The sequence below is a fragment of the Macrotis lagotis genome, chromosome 2, assembly GCF_037893015.1.
Source record: "Macrotis lagotis isolate mMagLag1 chromosome 2, bilby.v1.9.chrom.fasta, whole genome shotgun sequence".
NCBI lineage: Eukaryota > Metazoa > Chordata > Mammalia > Peramelemorphia > Peramelidae > Macrotis > Macrotis lagotis.
In genome coordinates, this window is record NC_133659.1 from 32,340,049 (window position 1) to 32,356,222 (window position 16,174).

At 44.3% G+C, this 16,174-nt stretch overlaps 1 protein-coding gene across 7 annotated transcripts in view; it reads right to left on the bottom strand.

Moving 5' to 3' along the window:
* Positions 1-16,174, bottom strand: part of MAST2 (microtubule associated serine/threonine kinase 2) — a 156,902-nt gene that overhangs the window by 112,794 nt on the left and 27,934 nt on the right. The window lies entirely within an intron of this gene.

Here is a 16,174-nt window from a genome sequence, read left to right on the forward strand (position 1 = left end):
TTTTAGGTTTTTGCAAGGCAAATGGGGTTAAGTGGCTTGCCCAAGACCACACAGCTACGTAATTATGAAGTGTCTGAGGCCAGATTTGAACTCAGGTACTCCTGACTCCAGGGCCAGTTCTCTATCCACTGTACCACCTAGCTGCCCCCCGAAACAGAGAACTTTCAAACTTTCCTACTGAAACAACCAGAGCTGAACAGAAAGTTTAATCTCCAAGTACAGGACTCTGGTGAACCGTAGAGGGGGTGGAAGAGAAGGACTAACTATAGGAACTTAGTGATATTGAACTGTTTGTATTCCTGCATGGAAAGAAGATATTGTTAACTCATATGAACTTTCTCATTCATAAGAGCAGTTAGAGGAACATATATAGACAGGACATAGGAAGGAGTGGAATATAATGGTATAGTAAAAAAGATGGAGTCAATGGATGATAAAGGAAAGTAATGGGAGGAAGGGAAAGGAGAGGAAGAAGCTAAGATATTTCACATAAAAGTCAAGAAAAAGCTTTTTCAATGGAATGCCAAGAGGGAAGGCAAGCAGGAATGAGTGAGCCTTCATTCACAGAGATGGCTCAGAGAGGAAATAACATACACACTTAATAGGGTGAGGAAATCTATCTTACCCTAGAGAAAAATGAGAAGAAAGGGATGGAATAAAGGGGAATGGGGGGAGGGGGAACAGGTGATAGAAGAGAGGGAAAATCAGGGGAGAGGGTACTCAGATTCAACACACTTTTGGACAGGGCCAGGATGAAAGGAGAGAGAGAGAGAGAGAGAGAGAGACAGAGAGAGAGAGAGGGAGAGAATAGAATAAAGGAGAGTGGGGAGAAACAGAGTGGAGGTACAGCTAGTAACAGCAACTGCGGGGAAAATATTGAAGCAACTTTTCTGGTGGACTTACGATGAAGAAAGCAACTTACCCCAGAGACAGAGCCATTGGAATCTGAACACAGACTGAAGTAATTTTTTTTTTCTCTCTTAAGGTTTCTCATCTTCTTATGTGTGTGTGGGTGGGGGGGGGTATGTTTACTCTTATAACACATTCAATTTGCATCAATGTACAGCATGGAAATAATGTAAAGACTATCAGATAGCCTTTGGGGGGGGGGGAGAAATGGGAGGGTAGGAGAAAAATTGTAAAATTCAAAACCTTTCCAAAAAATGACATAATTGGAAAACAAATAAAATGTTAACAAAAAGGAAAAAAAATATTTTACTACCAAAAAAACCATTAACAAAAAAAAATCTTAGTTATATTTCAAAAAATTATTGACAGAAAATGAAAATGAAAAATGTTGAAAGGATTGTAGAAAAATAGGTATACTAATGCAATGTTGGCAGAGTTGCAAACTAGTTCAACCATTCTGGAAAGCAATTTGAAACTAGGGCCAAAAGGACAATATAATTGTGCATATCTTTTGACCAGAAAAATCACTACTAATTCTGTTCCCCAAAGAATTAAAAGAAAAAAGGAAAAGATTTATATGTATAAAAATATTTTTGTGGTAGCAAGAATTAAAAATTGAGGGTATGCCCATCAATTTGTGAAAGGCTTGAACAAATTGTCAAATCCTTTTTTTCATCTTTCATTTCTGAAGAGGATCAAAGATGTTTTAACTTGTTCATGAACTGGATTTAAGTGAGGCAGAATTGTACAAAGTCATCAATCTCATTATCTCTTTCAGAGTCTTCAAAATCTAGGAGCAAGACAAAATACCCATCAAGAAGAAATAGAAGAGAAATTTCATTTAAAAAAACTATAGGCAATATAAAATATTTGGGAGTCTACCTGCCAAGATACACACAAAAACAATATGAACCCAATTACAAAACTCTCCACACAAATAAAGACATCTAAATAACTGGGAAAATATTAATTGTTCGTGACTAGAGCAAGCCTACATACTGAAAGGAACAATACTACTTAAATTAATTTACTTATTCAATACCATGCTAATCAAACCCCTACCTTGCTTTACAGAATTAGGAAAAAAATAATAACATTTATCTGGAGGAACAAAAAGTCAAGAATATCAAAAGAACTGAGGAAAAATAAAGGCCCCTGTACCAGAACTCAAATTATATTACAAAGCAATACTCATCACAACAATCTGCTACTGGATAACAGAGTGGTTGACCAATGGAACAGACTAGGTCTTTAATATATACAGAAGCAAAATAGCAGAGGAACAAGTATTTAATAAACCCAGAGATTCCAGCTACTGGGACAAGGACTCACTATTCAACAAAACCTGCTGGGAAAATTGTAAAGTAGTCTAGAAGAAACAAGGTATACACATCTCACAATTATACGAAAACTTGCTCGAAATGGGTATTTGATTTAGACAAAGTATGCTATCATAAGCAAATCAGTAAAACATGGAAGTTTCTATGGACAGAGGAGGAGTTCAGGACAAGAGCTAGTTTCACAAGAAGAAAAATGGATAATTTAAGTTTGTTGCTGTTGACCTTCTTCAATGGTGTCCAACTAATCGTGATCCCATTTGAGGTTTTCTTAGTAAAAATGCTGGAATGGTTGGCCATTTCCTTCTCCAGCTCATTTTTTTTAACCAAATGAGGAAATTGAGACAAGTAGGTGAAGTGACTTGCCAAGGGTCAGACAGCTAGTACAGTCTGTGGCCAGATTTGAACTCAAGAAGAAGAGCCTCCTGACTCCAGGTCTAGCATTCTATATACTCTGGTCCCACCTAGCTTCTCTCCAACTGCCTAATGGAATCATGCTATGCTGTTTAATTTTTAAATAAGAAAAAAAAAGATGAAAGAGATGGTTTCAAAAAACCGAGAAAAACCTGCATGAACTAACACAAAGTGAAGTGACCAGAACTAGGAGAATAATTAGCACTGAAAGAGCAATACTGTAAAGATAATCATTAGCAACTTAGCAATTCTCATCAATACTGTACCCACCACAATTCCAAAGAACTCCTCATGAAACAATGCTGCCCCTTCCAGAGAGGACCAATGGAGTCCTAGAGCAGACTGAAGCATCTTTCTCTCACGTGCTCATTCTTTCTAGAACTTTTTCTTTCCCTCACCATCAACCTTTATCTCTTCCTCTCCCTGTTAATATGGAAATATTTTGTATAACTTCACATATAAAAGGATTATATTTTTTGCCTTCTCAACAGAGGAGGGGAGGGAGATAATTTAGAATTGAAAACAAAATTTAAAAAACTTTTTTTAAAGTTCACCCTCCAAGTTTGGTGTCATATAGAGATATGAGGAGCCTGTCATCTGGACCTTAAGTCAGTGAGAAAGAATTCTGACAGCAAAAAGCTCAACTCAGGTTCCTGGGGTATCCCATCAGAGATGTCCAGCACCTACTCCAGGCAAGGCACAAGGGAAAAGGGTAAAAAGTGAGGCAGCAGCATAAGCACTGAGGAGCATGATGAGACAGCAAGGTCATGAGAAGGTAGTTAAGGATGGGGAAATATAGCCATCTTTATGGACAGCAGGGTGCAAAAAGAAAGGAGGGGTATGACCGTATGAGCGAGAGTGGCACCAGGACCACCACATCCTCCTCTAGAGGGCTAGCAGGTCACAGTATGAGGCTGAAGAGCCTAAAGACAATTGGGAGCCACTAGATCTTCTTGAGCTGGTGTTTTAGAGAAGTGAAGAGGACTGGAAAGGAAGTCCAGAGGCAGGGGGACCCATCAGGAGACTATTTCAAGAACTACTATTTGGCCATCAATGGCTGATCTTAGGGCCTCACCCTTCAGCCAAGTTCTGATCCTAATGGGACTGTTGGAATATGAAGCCAGATAGGTTCAAAAAGAGATGTGTTTGATAGTTACTGGGTGACCCTGGGTAAGTCTCTTCACTACTTAGCTCAAGGTCCCTTCTAACTCTGTATTTCTTGTCCTGGGATCCTCTTCTCTTCATCTGGTTCATAAAAGAGCTCAAGAAACACATCAAGGGGCGGCTAGGTGGCGCAGTGGATAAAGCACCGGCCCTGGAGTCAGGAGTACCTGGGTTCAAATCCGGTCTCAGACACTTAATAATTACCTAGCTGTGTGGCCTTGGGCAAGCCACTTAACCCCATTTGCCTTGCAAAAAAAAAAAAAAAAAACACTAAAAAAAAAAACACATCAAGACTTTTGCTAAACATCAGATATGCTCCAGCCAGAGCAGCTGTGTCCAGAAAAGGAAAGAGATCAGTGAGAGTGGTCTGACCAGTGCTCAGGGAGGCTGCCTCTGCTTCTCAGCAACAGGGATCTCCAGGGGAGAAGTTACAGAAGTTCCGAGCAGCAGAGATGGAACAGGAATGATGTCTCAGGGATCAGCCCAAGGGCTGTAGAACAAAGGCCCTGGGGACATCTGACATGGCCCAAAGGTTCTGTTTCCAAGGTCCTGTCTTGCACCTGACCATGACACCCCTTCACAGCTGTGCCCACATAGGCCATCATAGGAGAAACACAAATTCAGGGCAGGCAGCTTGAATGGTCGAATCCCAGACCTCTCTCCAATGGATCTTCATTCTGAAGAGCAGCTGAGAAAACCGAAATCCACTTCCTATTCTGGTCAACCAAGGAGAATGATCTTCAGAATAGAATAGGGAAAATAAGGGCGGCTAGATGGAACAGTGGATAGAGCACCGGCCCTGGAGTCAGAAGGACCTGAGTTCAAATCCAGCCTCAGACACTTAATAATTACCTAGCTGTGTGGCCTTGGGCAAGCCACTTAACCCCAATTGCCTTGCAAAAACTTAAAAAAAAAAATAGGGAAAATAAAATTATTGAATAGTAAACAGAAAGGGAAGACAAGAGACAGCAAGATATTGCATAACTGCTCTCAGAGTGCTCCCTAGGGAGCATCAGGAATGTAGTCAACTGGTAGAACTAGGCAAAAGCTCTTTGGCCTTCCAGTAGAGAGTACAGAAGGGGGGGGCAGAGCCTGGATGACTAGACAGATCAATGGGGGAACGTTTGGTAAGATCCTCAGAGCTCCCTCCATAGCCTGGGCTTGCTCTACACTGTCATCATCGCTGACTTTCAGAAAGGTCTAAAGCAGGGACAAACAGATCAGCGTGTATAAAAAAGTTGGGGGCAATGGTTAAGACATTATGTAAGTGAGTGAATCAAGGTCCTTCATGGTTTTCAGCTGGCTAAAGACAAAGGCCCAAGTTAATGCAAATAAATTTTGTATGGCAAATACAGTAGTACTGCACTTAGATCCCAAAAAAGTGACTGCAGAAGAAAAGGAGATGCCATTATCTGGAACTCTAATGGGCAGTTGGAGACACAAGACTAGAGGTCAGTTGAGAAGTTAGGCAGGATAAGTAGATCAGAGAATCATTTTCCTAAATGATAAATGAAGCCATGGGTATTAACCAGATCAGACTAGGGAGAGGAGGAGAGAGCTTGATCTGTTATCACTTTAGAAGGTCACTCCAATATGCCCCCTTCCTTCCTTTGATACAGCCCTACCCTGGGCAGACCCTCAGCAACTCATGCCTGGACTATCTTCTAAAATGAATACTTTCTTGCTAACAAATACTTAGTTTTTCTCTCTCCTACCTCTCACTGAGAAAGAAAATTTAAAAAAATCTCAGTAACAAATAGATACAGTCAAAGCAAAACACTGCTTACCATGGTCTTGTTGGTCTCCCTGGCTAGAGGGTTCCTCAGAACAAGACGTCTTCATCTGGTCAGATGCCTGAGAGATACTCCCTAACACTTTCAGGACCAAACAGAACACCATCTTTGAGAGGCTTCCTCCTTTGTCTGACTTCCCCTCCCAACTCCTCCAAGCAGCCACCCCACCTCCTGGCTGTGTCCCCAGCCCCTCATGCTCTCCCACCTCATCATAAGCCTTGGATCAGCTCTCATCTTCTCCAGAGGTCCCACTCTCAGACAGCCGTCAGGGCCTCCCCCTCCAATTGCTTGACATTGAGCTAGTTCTCTCCCCCAATAAAATGCAGGATCCTCATGACTGGAGGTCCTATTTGGGGCTTCCTTTATATTGCCAATGGTTTGTATAATGCTGGCACCCAGTAAGAGCTTAATCAAAGCCTGTAGGATACAAATGCTAAAGGCAAAGGGGATCCCTGACTCTCCAACGGGAGAAAGGAGGAGCAAAGAGGAGCTTTGATCAAGGAAAAGATGGACAGGGATGGTGAGGGGCAAGAAAGGTGAAGACTGGCCCACGTCGTCCTTCAGTAATAATCCCGTGGCTTTTACTCTAGAGTGGAGGGAACAGGGAGAAGCAGATACAGTGAGCAAACATCAGCAGATGGAGGCCAGGGTACAGAAGCATGCTCTCAATGTGGGGGAGGGTAGAGAGAGCCCATCCACTTCCTACTATGTGCCAGACAATGAGCTTGGAGTTCAGGACCAAGAGAAGAAAAAGCACCCGCCCTCAAGACATTTACTTTTACATTAGACAAAAATAACTGGGACACAGAAAACAAAATAAAACTCTATGCAAACCACAAAGCACAAAGTAACCTCTGTTGAAGGCACAAGTAATTGGGGTGATAAAAGAATGGAGGTATGGCTAGCCAGCCCACGAGATAAACTGAGGCTGGAAAGAAGATAGATTAATACAGGTGATAGCAGAATGGTGAGGTGAGCAGGAAGGAGCCTAGAGACCTGGTTCTGTATGGGAAAAGTTACGAGAGCCAGAGTATCCAGGGAGAGATACCAAAGTTGTAGTGGGGGAGAGGGGAAAAACAAGTGTGGCGGTCAGGATGTCAGCATCCTGGTGGCCAAGAAGAGTAAGAGAGACAACTTAAGCCCTCTAAGGGAAACTGGGAGTTCCAAGAGAAAGAATAGAGGACAGGGGTGGCTCAGTGGCGCAGTGGATGGAGCACCAGCCCTGGAGTCAGGAGTATCTGAGTTCAAATTCAGCCTTAGACACTTAATAATGACCTAGCTGTGTGGCCTTGGGCAAGCCACTTAACCCCATTGCCTTGCAAAAAAAAAAAAAAAGAATGGAGGACAGCTAGTACTCCTTGCATTTGATCCTGGAGAGAATTAAGCAAAATTATATCCAAACACAAGGCAATAAAATGGTTGAATATTCTCAAAATTGCAAAATGCTCAGATTAATAAAGGAAGAAATTCAAGTTATGAATAATCATGTGAAAAAATTAAGTGTGTGAATGCAATGGAATATTACTGTACTATAAGAAACGATGAAGGGGATGATGTTAGAGAAACCAGGGAAGATTTGGATGCAGCGACGTGAGCAGAACCAGGAACCAGCAATACTATAAAGACAAAACAATGACCAACCCCTGGTCCAGACCTCCTGAGGAAACCTGCTGCCCATCTCCAGAGTCTAGAAATTCAGAGGCCAGAATGAGCCATGGTCAGTGAGGGAATTTACAAGTTACGTTTCATTTTTCTTATTCTTGTTTTCTTAGTGAGGGGTAAGGGGAACAAGAAGGGAGCAAGAGAATGCAAATTTGAAAATAAAATAAAATTTTAATTTCAAATACAAAATAAAAACAAATGTGCAGCTTAGCATTTGAAGTCCCTCACAATGTAGCCCTAATATATCTCTCCAGACTCAAGCTAATGTTAGCCCAGTCACACTCTCCTTTTTTAGCCACGCTGGTCAATCATTTCCCTCTCCAATGGGCCACTGAACAGGCTTTCTCCCTGTTCACCCTTGCCTCCTAGAATTCCCGTCTTCCCTTCAAAACCCTGATCAAGAACCATTTCCTACATGAAGCCTAGCCCAATTGCTCCCCTTCTCCCCAGTTTAGCACTATCTCCCCACCAACTTACTTTTTAGTCTCTTATTTGTGTCCAAAGAATTTCTCCCCTTAAAATGACAGCACCCTGAGGGTAAGGCCTGGCTTCTCTCTGGTGTTCCTTTTTTGCCAAATGGACTTGAGATTCATTTCTCTTGTTCAGTAAGTATCTCAAATTGTATGAATTCATTCAAAAAGGGAACAGTCGTTCTCCTACCTGACAAGCTCCTGTCTTCTGGCCTCTGTCCCAGAGAAGGAAAGTCATCCTTGGTCATTCCAAGAGACCTCACTGTCCTGTCTCTGACAATTACCAGGGGGTAGCAGAGCCTGGTCTACTCACCACACATCCCCATTCCCCACTCCAATCCCCCACATCCTCCACCCTCAATAGTGTGAGGTCATTCAGATTCACAGGATCCAAGAGCAAAAGTCTAGACCCCAAGGTACCAGACATCCAGTCCCAATATCAAGAAAGGGAGACCCAGAACATCCTGAGGCAGCTCCCTCTACTTTGGAACAATGCTCAGGCTTGGAAATCACTTCTAAATTACTCTGGAAACCTCTACCCACTGATCTGAAGAGAGCTCTTACATTCCCCAAGGAATGCTTCTCTTCTCCACAAGAAATGTTCCCATTTCCTCTGATTGGCCAAATCTTTGAGACTACAACCATGCAGCCCTCCTCTCTCCTGACTCCCAAGGTCCTTCCTAAAACTGGGGAGCCTGAAAATAAGCCAAGGACAGAAAGACTGTTCCTTCCTGGTTCCTGGAAGCTGTACCCTAGGTCATGGAGCCCTAGAGACTGAAGCTTTCTCAGAAGCCACACCACACTGTCAGCCCACGGGAGCTGCTGGTGCCCTCAGATCCCCAGATCCTTTTCAGACAAACTGCTAGTCATCCTGTCACTGTCCCCAAGAACCTAAAGTAGATCCCTTCTGCCTCAGGGACAAATTAACAGTCTCTCAACACTGTCAGCATGTTAGTCAATAGACATTTATCAAGCAAACTTTGTAGGATACAAAGAATGGCAAAAAGACAGTCCCAGCCATCAAGGAATTCACAATCCAATGAGAAAATATGCCAACAAATATGTACAAAGAAAATGCATGGAGGGAGGGCTTCCTACAGAATGTGGCCAGGAAAGCTGGGAGGTGGAGGTGAGCAAGGAGGACAGACCAGGCAGGGGGCACAGCCCAACAAACTGGGTAAAGGTGAGAGATGGATGGTTTTATTGGTGCAAGAGCCAAGAGGCCAGGGTCACTGGAGGGAGGACAACATGTTGAGCAGTCAGGTGTAAGGAGACTTGGAAAGGGAGGAGGGGACAGTTTAGGAAAGGCTCTGAGTACCAGAGAATTTTGTATTTGGTCCTGGAGGTGATAGGGAACCACTGGAGTTTACTGAATAAGTGTGTGATATGATCAGATCTGAGCTTTAGGAAAATCACTCTGGTGACCGAATGGAGAATGACCTGGAGTGTGGAGAGCCTGGAGGCAGCAGATCCACCAGCAGCTACTGTGAGGTGATAAAGGCCTACCCCAGGTGAGAGTACACTCAGAGGAGAGAAGGGGGAGAATTCTAGCGATGCTGCCCAAGTGAAATCCACAGACCTTGACAACAGCTCAGATAGTTTTAAGATGTCTCCTGGACGTCCAGCTGGAGAGGTCTGAAAGGCAGGTGGAGACAGAAGCCTGGAGGTCAGCAGAAAGGTTGGAGCTGGATAAGCAGGTAAGGGCATCATCAACATAGAAATGTCACATGAAGCTTCCAAGATCACCAGTTTTTATTAAGGCACTTTCTATGGACCAGACTTGAATGCTGTGCACACAAATAGAATCCAAGAGAGGCCCAGACCAACCTCTCCAGGACACTCTCTCTTTCCTCAGTCCCATCCATACTTTTCACTCACCCAAAGAGTGAAAGCTCCTTGAGGGCAAGTGCTCTTTTTCTCATGTATCCCCAGGACAAAACAGAAAGGCTCCTTCAAGAGAGCCCAATAAAGCTTAGGGATCAAGCTAGTTAGAGCCAGTCAATGTGAGTGCCAAAAGCAACAGGCCATCTCTGCTGCTCTGGTATAGAGCCCAGGCCCCTGGGGTAGGGGCAGTCACTTCAGAAATGCTGGGTAAACTGGTTCCACTACATTCTAAGAACTGTGCCTTTAGAGATCAGCAGAAAATGAAGCCCAACTTTTGGAGGCAAGTCCAGCAGGAGGCCCCAGCAACCCCATACCTCCCCACCCCACCACTATCAGAAGAGAATCAGAGACACTTCCCAGTATGCATCACTGCTGCCTGAGTACTTGCTATAAACCAGCCAAAAGAACAACCATTCATCACCCCTGGGGTCAAAAAAGAGTTGGGTAGACTTGACAGAGCAGGTCCTTCCTGTCCCGGGCTCTTCCCCCCCTGCAAATCCCACTCCTGTCCCACACACACACACACACACACACACACACACACAGCCTGGTCCATCTCCCAAATACCCTGTTCACACCCTGAGCTGAAGTGCCATGATTCCAAAGAAAGGGCCTTGGGCTCAAGCCATCAGGACACCAACAGAATGGAGAAGATTCAGGTGGCCACCAGAGCCGCCATTCAAGGATGTGCAAGGTTTTCCTGTTTGACAAGGATAAGTCTTGTTCCACACAGCCCCAAGGTTCTGGCTGGATGTCAGGAAACTTCCAAACCATGAGAGTCACCCCAAAGGAGAAGAGGCATTGGTTGCCTCTTCCTGGAAATCTGTGAGCTGAGAAATCTTTGGTCACAGAAGGGCTAGACAAGGTGAACTCCTTCCAGCTCCTGGATTCTGTGAGTGAATAGCTTCTGTTCCTTCCACAAAGCCTTTTAGGATGCCAAATGGACGCCTGGTTCTCTCTCACCCAGTGCAACCTAACATCCCCTCCCAAATGATTCATCCTGAACTTGCAATGACACTAAAACCCTGAGAAAGTTTTCAGACAAAACATTGTTGAGTTACCCCTCCCCCATCTTGGATATATTAACTGGCTCTTCTAAAATGAAACAGAAGAATTTCTTTTGATTATTAAAGTTAAACTCAATTTAAAATAGTCCTCTCATCTGTCAAGTGTCTCCTGCATCATGTTCTATCATTCAGTGTGTTAGCTAATCTAGCACAGCTTCCCAGCAAAGTGAATGAGCCACTATCTCTGCCTTTAAATTAAGGATAAAAATGTGAAACCCCACCAACCAAAGGACAGATCCAGGACACTTCTCTGGAGATCTCCTTCAGAGCTGAATTCACCCAAAAATATCATGGACTAGAACAGAGGTGTCAAACAGAGGTAACAGAAATAAATACAAAAACAGTACCACATAGATAGTTAATTTGCAATTTTCTAAGACCATCAATGGGCAATAGGGAGCCATTTTTATTTCAATTTGATACCACAGGTCTAGAACTCTCTACCCATCTTGTCCACAAGAAGAATAGGAGAGACTATATCAAAAGTATACCACCACACTCTCTGATCTACTAATATAAGAACCTGTCAAAAAAAAAAAATCAAGTCAACTTTCCAGAGCCCAGTCTGGCCATGGCTAGTTCTTTTTTTTTTTTAAAGGTTTTTTGGATTGCAATGGAGTTAAGTGACTTGCCCAAGGCCACACAGCTAGGTAATTATTACGTGTCTGAGTTCTGATTTGAACTCAGGTCCTCCTGACTTGGGTAGACTTGACAGAGCAGGTCCTTCCTGTCCCGGGCTCTTCCCCCACTGCAAATCCCACTCCTATCCCTCTGACTGACACACACACACACACACACACACACACACACACACACAGCCAGGTCCATCTCCCAAATACCCTGTTCACACCCTGAGCTGAAGTGCCATGATTCCAAAGAAAGGGCCTTGGGCTCAAGCCATCAGGACACCAACAGAATGGAGAAGATTCAGGTGGCCACCAGAGGGCCGGTGCTCTATCCACTGCGCCACCTAGCTGCCCCCCATGGATAGTTCTCTACATCCATTTCACACTGACTAAATGCTTCCTGGATGTCAGGAGACAAAGACAAAGGGAAGAGCAAAACAAAACAAAAGCAACAACAACAAAACTCCAAAGAGTTCATATTCCAATCAGGGAAACAAAAATGTCCATAACTAGACATAATTAGACTACTTCTTTTCCTTCATTTTCGGAGAAGACCTCACGTGCATGAACTAGATTGAAGATGGAATTGTTCTCTTTGGAGTTATTGAAGTCCAGTGGTAAGATAAAAATCAGGAAGAGTGACGAAGGCCTGGGATGCAGTGGATGACCTTGGTGTCTCTTATCTTCCCAGTACCTGCTTCAGTCATCTTCATGGCTTCTAGAATAAATAGTTCCTATCCATCTCTTCTGCCACCAGTGAAAGTCTTCATGTTTGGGAAAGACAACCCCCTAACTCATCCCATGGGTCTGAGGCCTGTCAGTTACCCTCAGTCTGACTTATCTCCTCTGCTAAAATGGTTTTACCAGGGTGAGGCCTTTGCACAACCTACAGCTTCTTGGAGCCACAGGTGAGAGTTGAGTGCCAAGTGGACAACAAAGGTAGATGAGCAGCCCTGAAAAGAGCTTGGCAAGTTCTCACACCAGAAGAGCTGATCCTCCCTGAACAACTGCAGATATTCATAATTAGATACATTCACAATAAATCCAATGTAAATGAAAAGAAATCTCAGAGGGAAAGAAAGCACTAGCAGCTAGGTGTGGGAGACTGGGCAAAGGGTCCTAAGCAGATGGAAGGGAGTGGAGCCTCAAAGGAAGCTAGTTCATGACAACCAGGAGGAAGAACATTCCAGGCAGAGGAGGTAGGAGCTTCGAAGGCAGAGTGTTGTGTTAAAAGACCCTTAAGACATGGATCATTCAGGTCATGGGAAGGAGTTTAGTGTAGATATATGGGACTAGCAGTAAAAAAGAACCAAGGATGATACTTAGATCAAAAGTCTAAATAACTGAGAGAATGGTGGTGTCTCAATAGTAATAGAAAAGTTAGGAAGAGGGAAAAGAGAATGAGTTCTGTGTTCAACTTTGAACTATGAGATTCCTCTGAGACAGCTACTTCAGGATGTCCAAATGGTGCAAGGTATGTCCAGCTGGTGCAAGGGACTAGAGCTCAGCAGAGCCAGAGAAGGTTGGATGACAAGATTAGGGAAGAATAAATATAGAGATGAATGATGGATCTATGGAAGTCATAACATCTCTGAGTGAGATAGTGGAGAGGAAAGGAAAGAAGAGAGCCCTGGGCACCCCTTCTAGTGAAAAAAATGCAACCAAAGAAACAGCCTTCACCCAATGCCTAGAGATTTGCAGTCTCCTCACTGCCTTCTGGTTGCCTGCCTTCTGGTTGCTTTCCTCCTGGGTTCCTCCAGCAAACTCCGTATCAGCCTTGGCCTCCTCAACCCATTTCACCCTCTGCCCCTCTGATTGGAAAGCTCATACCTCCTGCCCCCTGCCTCCTCCTCTCTGGTTTTTCAGTTTTCCTTTTGAGTTGTCATCACCCCCTTCAGGTGGAAGCAACTTGAGGGAAGGAATTCTTTTTTTTTCCTTCTCTGTGTCTGGCACAGAGGAGGCATTTAAAAATGTTTACAGACTATTATCTTAATTGACCTTCACCATCACCCAGAGAGGTAAGTGCTATTATGATCCCCAGTTGAGAAAACAGATCTTGAGAAAGCAGCAGGAGCAGGAGTTGAGTCTTCCTGACTCAAAGTCTAACCAAACTAGAAGAGAGAAGGGCCATAAACACCTGGAGGAGAATTAGCAGTGAGAGGGGCAGGGGATCTGCAGTTGGAGGCTAGGAAGGGGGCGAGGAAGTGAAACAGGACTCAGACTGGCGGCTGGAGCTTGCCAATCACTGTGATGGGGAGGCTGCGATGGGTGGGCAGGAGCAGCTGAGCATCAGTGGATGAGGAGAGATCCGCTGAGGAAGGTCATGACCTGACTGGTCAACTTGCCTCTCAGCATGCAGCTTCATGACAGGTGGTGATTTGTGTCTGGGAAAGGTCCCCTTCCCATAGGGAGGAGCAGAAAATCTCTGGGTATCTTTAGTCCACAGTCCATCATCACCATGCTACCATTGGAGAAGGCCTTAATAGTCATTCCTTTAATAAAAATTCAAAGATTTTGCCAAAATTGAAAACAAGTTCAACAGGTCAAAATGTGAGGGCTCCGCTCTTTTCCTATCCTCTGATGATCCTCCTGGGAATCCTCGATGGCAGGGGCTCCACAAGGTCCACTCTCCCCTCTCCCTCGCTATTCTTTTGGAGTTCCTCCCTCAGGCCAGCTCCACATGGCCATAGGAACAATGGATCTCTCCCGCTAATATCGATGTGAACATCCAGCCCCAGATCACAGAGGCCAGGAACACTCCTGCCCTTCATTTTACAGGACAGTGAGGCAGACAGGGCTTCATGATGCTGCTGACTTACTCCAAGTCACAGAGCTAAGGAGTGGAGCTGACTCCATGTCCCACTCTGTCCACATGTCCACTATTCTGCCTCTTCCATGATCATGAGACACTCTTAGATTCATCCTACTCCCTTCCTTGTTTCTGTCTTTGTCCATGTCTTTTTAAAATAATGCCCAGGGGCGGGTAGGTGGTGCAGTGGATAGAGCACTGGCCCCTGGAGTCAGGAGTACCTGAGTTCAAATCCAACCTTAGACACTTAATAATGACCTAGCTGTGTGGCTTTGGCCAAGCCACTTAACCCAATTTGCCTTGCAAAATCCTAAAAAAAAAAACAACTATATATAAACTATATATAAACTATACTATAAAAAATAAAATAAAATAAAATAAAATAAAATAAAATCATGTCCAAGACTCTACACCACAAGCTGGGAGCCAGGGAATGAACTGGGGAAGTCTGAGAGAAGCTGCCCCAGGGAAGGGGGGCCTCTCCCAGGGAGAGTCTTCCCTTAATCTCCCTCATTTCATGTAGATGCAGTCAGTCAAATCATGAGAAAGTTATCCTGCAAAAAAGTTGAAAAAAATCCCAGCAGCAGCCTTGAAAACCAACAGCCCAACAACTCAGCGATGCCTCAAGATGTCCAAGAGTTAATTAATACCTAAGATTACCAAGTGACCACTTTAAAACACCCCAAAGCCAGGGAACTTAAAACACTTCTGCTTTAAACCCCACTCTCTTCTTCCTCTCTCACTGATCTCCATCACCTTCAATGGTCTGCAATGACTGAATCCCCACACCGACAACCAGCCCTTCCCTCAAAGTCAAGCTCCAGTCTCCCATCTCTAACTACCTACTAGACACAAGACACCTCATAAAAAACTTTAATGTTAAATGTACAAAATAAAACTATAGCTCCTTCCCACCCCCTTCACCAACCTTCCCTATTACTACTAAGGAAATCCCCACCCTCCCAGGCTCCCAACCAAGATGGCATCCTTGACTCCTGACTTTTCCTCACCCCCCATATTAAAATCAGCTTCCCAATCAAGTCATTTGTATTTTAAAATCACTTCCATGTGTCCCCTGCTCTGCCAAGTCTCCCAGTTGCTGCCCCTCCCCAGCTTTCCAACCCATCCTCTAAGCCAGTGCCAAAGTAGAGCTCTGAGCACATCATCCCTTCACCAACTCAGTAAACTCAAGAAAGTTTCCCTTCAGTAGAGGATGAAGCCAACCCTGCAAACCATTATCCCCAGTCTCTCCCTACCTTGGCCATGCTCTCCTAGCCAAAACCTCTCCCCTCATAATCACTATTTGCTATTCACAATCACTGAATTTGAGAGCTGCAATTAGTCTGATCCATGCCCCAAAAGATGGTCCATCCCACCAGACCCAGCTCTGGATCTTTGCTGGGCTGTTCTCACCTTGACCTCTTGGTTGGAATCCCACTTTGTGGAGGACACCTCAAGCCAACCTCACTCCACATGCCTCCCCTCATTTAATCTGCACGTTTCTTGTATGGACCAATTGACATGTGGAGATGGCCCTTTCAAATGAGAACCTAGCAGAAGTGCCACTCAGAAGAGGACCTGGCAATGTCTGCAACCAAGACACTAAGTCCAGGTCAGGAACAGCCTCAATTCTCTTTCCTTAAGAGACATGCTCTTAAGAAGAAGTTTTTTTTTCCTTTTCAAATGTATTAAGATGCAATGGCATATCATGCTAAAAGCAACATTAAAACCCCAGCAGAGAATAAGGTTGGGCTTCCACATATCCAGCCCTGTCCAAGGAAGACAACAAAGACATCCTTCTAAGAGTCCTTCCAAGAGAAAGGTGACTCAGGTTAGCCATAGTTTTGCTGAAGAGGAAGATTTCTCCTCCAGTATCTTCCTCCTGAAGTAAGTGTGGTGGCCCACAACTTCAATTCCCAATGGTTGTGGGGTCCAGTCATTCACACATGAATTCCCAGTGAACTGGGCCTGGTGGGCAGAGCAGGGCAGAGAGGAGGACAGACATGGCATGGGAGATTGTCCTTTTGCAATGATGTGTG